This window comes from Macrobrachium nipponense, chromosome 10 (assembly GCF_015104395.2).
Source record: "Macrobrachium nipponense isolate FS-2020 chromosome 10, ASM1510439v2, whole genome shotgun sequence".
Taxonomy (NCBI): Eukaryota; Metazoa; Arthropoda; class Malacostraca; order Decapoda; family Palaemonidae; genus Macrobrachium; species Macrobrachium nipponense.
In genome coordinates this window covers 10,538,019-10,547,035 of record NC_087204.1, presented here as the reverse complement: position 1 = coordinate 10,547,035, position 9,017 = coordinate 10,538,019, and positions in this window count along the sequence as shown.

Sequence of the window (9,017 nt, the reverse complement as noted above, 5' to 3'; positions counted from 1 at the left end):
AAGGACGGGGTATACAATAAACAAGCAGTAGTATCTTCGCCAATGAATATCTGTGAGGTCATCCATCATGGAGATACTTCTGGGACGGCGTTCTTAGAATAATGAAAAACGTCTTGAGGACGTGCACACAATTTTGCATTCGAATATATATATATATATATATATATATATATATATATATATATATATATATATATATATATATATATATATATATATATAAAATATATATAGTATATATATACATATATATATATATATATATCGATATATATATATATATATATATATATATATATATATATATATATATATATATATATATATATATATTTTTTTAGGGCGTTGCCTTGTATAAGAAGGCGCCCTATGAGGTTATGTTAGACTTGCGATAATCTTACGCTAAGTCGGTTGGTATTGCACTTCCATATTCAATGGAGTGTCTTGAGGTTTGTAGATCACTTACGAAGTCGGTATTATCTTCTTTGGTTATGACGACGATGTGTTAAACTCATGATGATTCGGTGATGAGGTGAGGATCTAGTAGAAACCACGAAGTACAAAAATACTTATATTTTCTGAGTTTACATGGTGAAGATCAAGTAGGATTGTACAGGTCTTCTAATGATGATAGCTTGATCGCTTCTGCCAATGATGATGGCTAATTCTATTCTCTCTACATGATAAAAGCTGTTAGGTAAAGAGGTACAGGTCTTCTAATGACGATAGCTAACTCTATTCTGCCCGTACTACCATCTCGGTTACCAGTCATAAAGGAACAGACAGTAGCTCGAACAATATGAAAATACAACAATCAGATGGCATAGTTACATACGAACATACAATCAAAATGAGACACACTACAGATCACGTAGGCCATTTCAATTATAGGTCGCGGTAGTTGTCTCAAGCAGGGAGCTTGGACTAAAGTTTATAAACAATGAATAACTACAGGTGACGGCATGTCAACTTAGCCTACGTACTTTATTGTATACGTCATCTTTAGCGTCTTTAGTCTGATCACATTCCTGCAAGCAATCTGGTTGACCTCTTTAGTTTTAGTCTTTTATATATATAGACTAACATTCCATATTTTTATTATGTAATCATTACATAAAAGCTCGGTTCACTTACAAAACCCACTACTGAATATTACTCAAACTTGACTTGCATTTGACTTATAGGAGTGTGATACAGACACTATGTGAATATATATAGATAAATAGGAAGTACTTATAAGTAAAAAAAAAATTCATGGTGTACACAAATACAGATTCAAGTAATAAAATATTAGACATAATATGCATTATAATATTCGTAAATAAATAGTGATCACGTGATATATACTGATACAGTTTTTCACTTCATCTCTTTACGACATATGCTACAGAAAATACTAATGTACTCTGATAATTGCATAGAAACATGATAAAAATCATATTTTAACCGATAAAAATTTCATATATGAATTGATAAAAATTATTAATGTTTATGCTGATTGATTCGTTGATTTTTATGCTAACTGTTATATATCTGATTCATTAATCCATATACTAACTCATATATAACTGCAGATATTGGTAAGATAAAAGGTAACAGATTGATTATAGGCTACCTGATTTATTTATACATATGTATATGGATTCATATAATTATGATTAATATATGTGCACTTTAAATAGATTCCTATTGCGTACACGCAAAGATATATTTCGATTCTGTTATTTATGATCATTTATATATAGATTCCTAGTGCGTACACGCAAAAATATATTTAGATTCTGTTATTTATGATCATTTATATATAGGATACATGATACTTTATATATATAGGATACATGACCGAGGTTATACTACTACACATTTAACTAGCGTTCAAACAACTTTTCGTCCATTACACAGTTCCAGACAACCACCTATAGCCAAATGAAATGGCCAATTCCATATGGTTAAAACAAGGGGAAAATTGCCTGGCGGGTCCAACGTTCTATTTCGGCCTCATACTTATTCTCTGCATCCTAAGCCACACGATTACGTTCGCGATGAATAAAATCACCCCCAGCACGAGTCCTTCGCCAGCAAAGTAGAGTTGAATATCCTTCGGGTCGTAATTGTCGGAAGTATGTCCCTTTTGTAGTCGATTTCCGACAGCCGCCGGAGCGTTCCGCATTAAAACGAGACTAACAACGGGATACCGGTGTCGGTTGAAGAAGTCCATGATGGTGCTTATTCCTTTCACATTGTAGGCGGTTGTTACTCGACTGTCGTCGTCCGCTGCGACGAACGATTTTTTGAAGTTGCGATGTGAAACTCTTGTACTGCAGGATACTGTAACCAGGTTCCATTAATCAGCCTGCAAGTGAAATGATTCTTGTCACAAGGGCAAAATAAATTCAGAACATCAAATACGGGAGGGGAGAGCCATTAAGACCACACTTAACCCACATGAATTCGCTGATATTTTATGGAATTCAAAAGAGAGCTGTACAAACTTTTCTATCCATGGCATTAACAATGAGTGAACTTATCCAGGTCTATGATGACTGTAAAAATATCCATAATTATAAAAAATAAACAGATATCATTACGAATCCCAAAGAAAATTCGATATTACTGGTAGTAAATTACTAGACAAAGAAGTGGAAAACGGAGCTATTTGTAAGATTGCCAGGCAACATAAGAGTCAAAGAGAATATTAATCATGATTCTGTATTTCTCTATGCTAACTGAAATTAAGTTGTGATAAAAATCTGATCCTATGTGCCCCTAACAAAAGTTTCATATTCAATTTTCTCGCGTGCATCCTCTGAGGTTAATTTTAAAAACTTTATTAATAGGCTAGAGATGCAACGAAAGAACCCACTATGTAACTAATTTCTATATAAACTTTGGGTTTTTTTTTCAAGAAAATGTGACATTTTCCCATGAATGTGATTTACTTGAATTGTGATAGACTAATGTTGCAAGTAAATTTTTCATATCCATGACTTGATACTTCTAATTGTCTATGAGGTTCAGAAAAAAAAATGAATTCATTTTGATGTTATAGAAATTCTATTTGCTTATTTTGTTTATTAATTTTAAAATGATTGCAAGTCCTTAACTAAAGTTGCATTGCACACACGGATAAGAATAGGTTATGTGGTATGTCATGTCATCATGACCTATGAACTACATGTGAAGTTCATGAGCTAAGCATTCCTCTCTCCAGTCAACCTGCTTCGCAAGCGGAGACGACACATGCAGATGAAGCCTGTGTAAGCAGATTATTGAGGTTAAAAGGAACAAATGCTGAATCGGCAATGATGACGTCGTTACTTGGCAGGAGATTGCTCTCAGCCAGCTAAGAGTTACGTGACTTGCTGTAATTAAATACGACTTTAGTATTTTCAAATGATATTTTTTTGTTTTAATTCTCCACCCACATGAGAAGAATGTCTGAAAAAAAACAGTACCAAAATTGAACAATATATTAGTTTCATGTTGGAAATCTGCATGATTGTAAATAATGTAATTATGTAAAATTAGATATTCCTTATTCAAACTAATGAAAAAGGTTTCATACAAATTTTACATATATTATTAGCCCTGTATAAGATTCATATAGGATTATTCTATAGATATACATTTTCACTTCTAGACTTCCTGACTTTAAAATCTCTTTTATTTTATTTTATTTTATTTATTTATTTATTTTTTGACTACGAATATAAATCACCGGACAGACAATAGTCAGTAGGTTTTGATATGTGTTTGAACTTTTAGCTTATTTTGTCATTACTAAAGCGTTAAGTTAGAGTTCAAATCTTTACGCATATATATTTGGATATTTAATTAATCTATGGTTACGTTTTGCTTATTGATTTTATCATGATTCCTTTTTTATGATAATTTGTAACCCTTCCGACTTCTTACGGAGTGTATTATATTGACTCCACTTGTATCCATATTTATTTTATTTTTTATATATTTTTTATATATATTTGATAAATTAATGGTTGGCTTGAATATGTGGAAAAGTGTTCTAGCGGCGTACCATATAAGGCTACTTGCGGTATCATTTCTACAGATACAAGATATGAATGATAAAGGTATTTAAAACCGCGAGAACCGCTATAATCCAGTTCGGATCCAATATCACGAATGTAACTCGTAAGACATTGACGACACTTTTTTATTTATCCGTTATTCTGCCTAACCGATTGACTGGGTGATACAATATAAAATGGTTTTTTTTGTTTTTAATGGATAGGAATTCACATGAGTTAAGGAGATTATTGATTTACACCACCCGAGTCAGATTATTATGTGTTGAAATTCCCAGTTTACTGATTTAGCACTCATAAATATTCCTAACGCACTCAATTGCGGTGTTTGTTTTTAGTGCTATTAATTCTATATAACGTGTCAAGGAACTATTAACACTAAGTGTTTTATTTTTATTTCCCTCTGTCAGACTCGTAATTCTGTTAATAATTCTACGTATATTCTTTCAAGGATTGATTTGGCATAGGATAGGCCCCTAAACTGACAGGTGTCTTAGTGTCTCCCTTGTTTTCATGACACGTGTTACAATTAGTTATGTGCTTTTTATATCTGTAAGCATCGTAGGCCAGTAAAACAGGGATTTGGCTTTCTGTGACATAATAGAGAACCCTGGATGACGGAATGCAACCAGTTTAGGACGATTGGTATGAAAGAGATTATTACTACTACCTGGTCGTTAGTCACCTGCTGTGTTCTTCGGGTTTTCCTCGTCACGGACCTACATATAATATTACATTTGATTACATAATTCTGATACACATACTTTAAATATACTTTTGCTTTAGGGTTTCTTGCTCGAAGTGTTAATTGGTTTGCTTAGCCGCTGACCCTGTTTCCGTTCGAAGTGTTTTATTGTTTTTTGCTTAGCTGCTGACCTTGCTTTAATTGTTCAGTTTGTAACAGTTCTGCGCTCCAACCCAGATATTCAATGCTCGCGATCTCTTGGGTTAAGGAATTTTTCTTGGTTTAGATACGGTTTTAACAATAGGCAACGGATGTTTCTATATCTTTTAGTCTAATCAATGGTTCTTTGCAGTATGGTGGCGGGATTGCGGGATAATGCGTCAGCTATGATAATTGCTTTCCCAGGTAGATATCTTATCTTGGCTCCAAAGACCTGAATGATCATTTGTCACCGAGTTCCTTTTGGACTGTGATTAAAACCTTTGAAAAACTCGGTAAAGGACTCATGTTCAGTAAGGACTTTATCAGGATAGCCATAGATTATGAACTTAAAATGTACTAGTGAGTTAAAGATACCTAGCCCTTCCTTGCCTATTACTGCTTATTTACTTTCAGAGGGCTTTAGTTTACGTGAATAAAAAGCTTATAGGAAAGAACTGTTTATCATATTACTGAAGTAGTACCCCTCTTACCCCTTGGTCTGAGGCGTCTGTTGCAATAAAAAAAAAACTTCAAAAAAATTAAAAAAAAAATTCCCTTATTTAAGTCAGGGATTTTTAAGTTAGGTGAGCTGCATTATTCCGCTTTTAAGATATCGAACGCCTGTTGATGCTTTTTAGACCATAATAAATCTACGCTCTTCTTCATAAGATCTGTTAAAGGAGCTGTCATGATTGAAGAGTTACATATTTACAAACGATTGTAATACCCACTACAGCGCAAAAGTTACATTAATAGGTACCGGAAGTTATGAATAGCCGACACCTTACCATGGACTACTTTAAGACCTTGACTAGACACATAAAACCTAGGTAAACATGTTCGGTTTTTTAAAAACTCACATTTAGATATTTTACTCTGAGATTATTTGTCTTTGTCTCTGTAGCACTAGCTCTAGTTTATGTGAATGTACTTCTAAGGTATTTAGAAAAGATTACAAGACCAACCATATAGGCATGTAGGGTATCCCCTAAAAGTCTCCAAACACTATATTATAATTGGGGCGCAACGTAAGCCGTAGGCATACGTAAAAATTGATAATGTCCCCTGAGTGTGCTGAAAACGGTGTATGAGGTACAATCACTTAGGTAATGGTATCTGGTAAAAGCTTTTAAGTAAGTCCAAGCTGGTGAAAAATTTATTCAAACCTAACAGAGATAAGATGTCGTTGGTACATGGCACTGGAAACTATCGGGAGTCGTTTCCTTGTTTAAGCGACAGAAATCTACGCAGATACACCAAGTCCGATCTTTTATGGCATGACGTTTGAGGGAAAAATTATATGGGCTTATTTGATTTCCTAATGACTACTATTACTAAATTTTTTCAACTTCGTCATTTATCTCTATTTTTAAATTTCATTGAGAGTCTATACGAAGGTATGTATATAGCTTCATGTTTGTCCTTAGACCGTATTTTGTTTTCAATGACATCCGTTTTTTCCCCAGAGATCACTCGCTAGTGGAGAAACTTCCTGGTATTCAGATAAAAGATAAAAAATTTTTTTTCTGCTGAATCATCTCTGCTTGAATGACTTTACGGATATTACTTTAGATAGAATATAAGAGAGATTCATCCACGACTGATTGGGCATGATTAAAAATTAGCAACAATAAAAAAAATGCGATATTTATGTGTATAGGTTTTGTGGATTACTATATTAACTTGTTGCTGCGAGTCAACCGTGTCTAGGGCTATGTCAGCGGAAATCGTTATATTTCAGAGTGTCGGGAAGGATTAAAATTTCAGATCCCAGCAAAGTCTTTTTACACCCACTAAGACATTCGAGGGTGCATGCTTCTCGAGATTTTGCGTGCAAACTGCGACTGTGGGTGTGGGAGAATTCTGTTGGGTCGTTGAACAATGTTACGATTTATGAGACAAATGTATAGTTCCTCTATATAAGTTATTATTTGATTAACTGTCTCTTTTTGTTCAAACGGATTTTAATATGTTTGAAGGTTTATAGGATTTTCCTTTGATAAACACGCCTTATTTTGCAGGAGGATAGATACAGATCAATGTTTTTTATAACTATAAAGGTATCTGTAAGCGCTCGCTTATCCGGACTTCTCATTGGGGAAGTTCGAACAACAGACGGTGAGTCCGTAAATACAGGATATTACGTGTACTAAAGGAATAAAACAAGATATTCTAATTTTTACGGCGCGTACAGTCAGGCTTAATCCACCACTACTTATAATAACTTATGTATTAAAAAAAACAAGAACCTGCTCTGATTACTTGATACGGTCGTGTGATTCATAGGAAAAATCCTTTTTAATTCAAAAAGGTATTGGCATGTATGATCCAACATCGCTTTCCCTTTCCGCTGAAGTCGCTTAAATGGAATGTGCTTTGCTTGCTACACTAGGCAGATTTAACTGACCTTGACCGCTTGACTAGATGACACAGTACCCGAGTTTGCTTTGTTTGATTCTGATATTTAGGGCTACTGTTTACCATCGGCAACGCATTGTGTGTTTTTAGCATTCTGTTGTTGGTTACGTGTAAAGCAACGAATGTATGAATGACGAACTATTAGGAGTTGAGCGATTACTATTAAGTCAATATTAACTGTTTGTATTTCATTCTTTGCTAAAATTTGAAATAGTGAGGGATCCTGGTCAGCGCATTTAGCCTAATGAAAGTTTTTTATAGACATGTTATTCCTTGCAATCCAGCCATATTTTTAAAGTTAAGTTGAGTCATTGAGGTTCGATATTTTATGCATATAACTCAAAAAACTCAAGGCTAAAACTGCGATCGGGACTTTGCAAAGGAGTATTTATTGTCATGACCCGAAATAGTGTTACCTCAAATTTATCTAGATTTGTACGGGTGTTCCACTTGTTTTTGTGTGTTTTCTAATCACTACAGTGCTTAACGACCCTATCCATGCATCTGTATAAATACAGACGTCCACTGCGTAAACGCATATTCACTGTTTAATATGATTTGTTACATAAGGGATTAATAATCACCCAAAATGATAAAATTAACATAGTATATGATTATGATATTTCAGTAGAACTTCTGGAAACAGACACTCAAAGATAAAAACTTGCAGTAGCGAAATCTCAATGATGTAGATAATTTCTGTAAAAAGGTAAGATTAAGAATGTCTCGTAACTTCAGCCACAGGAATAACGAAATTCGACCTGCAAAGAAAACACTCAGTTACTCCAAATGAATAAAAAATTGTACTTAGCTTGCTTTTGTGGGAAGTCACGGTGTTCCAATAACGACACACGGCCTTGGTCCTCCTTCTGTTTTTAGCGCGTTGTTTGGATGATTCGAGCCCTTGAAGATCCGATGCTGCAGACGCGTTCAGTTTGTTTCTTGAAGTGCCGGAAACGCTCAATAACGATGTTTTCTTGAATGATTCTAATGAGAGACGAAGCTTGCGTTGCCGTAGGAAAAAGACACGTCGGGTTTGTTTCTTGAAGTTATTCACTACTAAAATTGCTCACTAAACGATGCTAATAAGTTGCTTGAAGAATCTCTTGCTTTCATTGTCGTTGAAGAGTTCTTGTTGTTTTCTGAACTCGCTCACTAAACGATGATACTAGGTTGCTTGAAGAATCTGCTGCTTCCGTCGTCGTTGACTTCTTATGATACATGATTTATTATTCTGGTTTTTCTTCGTAGGACGTTGTAGAGTTCTTCTGGTACGCTGCCACCACTTTTAGGGCTGTTGCCTTGTATAAGAAAGCGCCCTATGAGGTTATGTTAGACTTGCAATAATCTTACGCTAAGTCGGTTGGTATTGCACTTCCATATTCAATGGAGTGTCTTGGGGTTTGTAGATCACTTACGAAGTCGGTATTATCTTCTTTGGTTATGACAACGATGTGTTAAACTCATGATGATTCGGTGATGAGGTGAGGATCTAGTAGAAACCACGAAGTACAAAAATAATTATATTTTCTGAGTTTACATGGTGAAGATCAAGTAGGATTGTACAGGTCTTCTAATGACGATAGCTTGATCGCTTCTGCCAATGATGATGGCTAATTCTATTCTCTCTACATGATAAAGCTTAGGTAAAGAGGTACAGGTCTTCT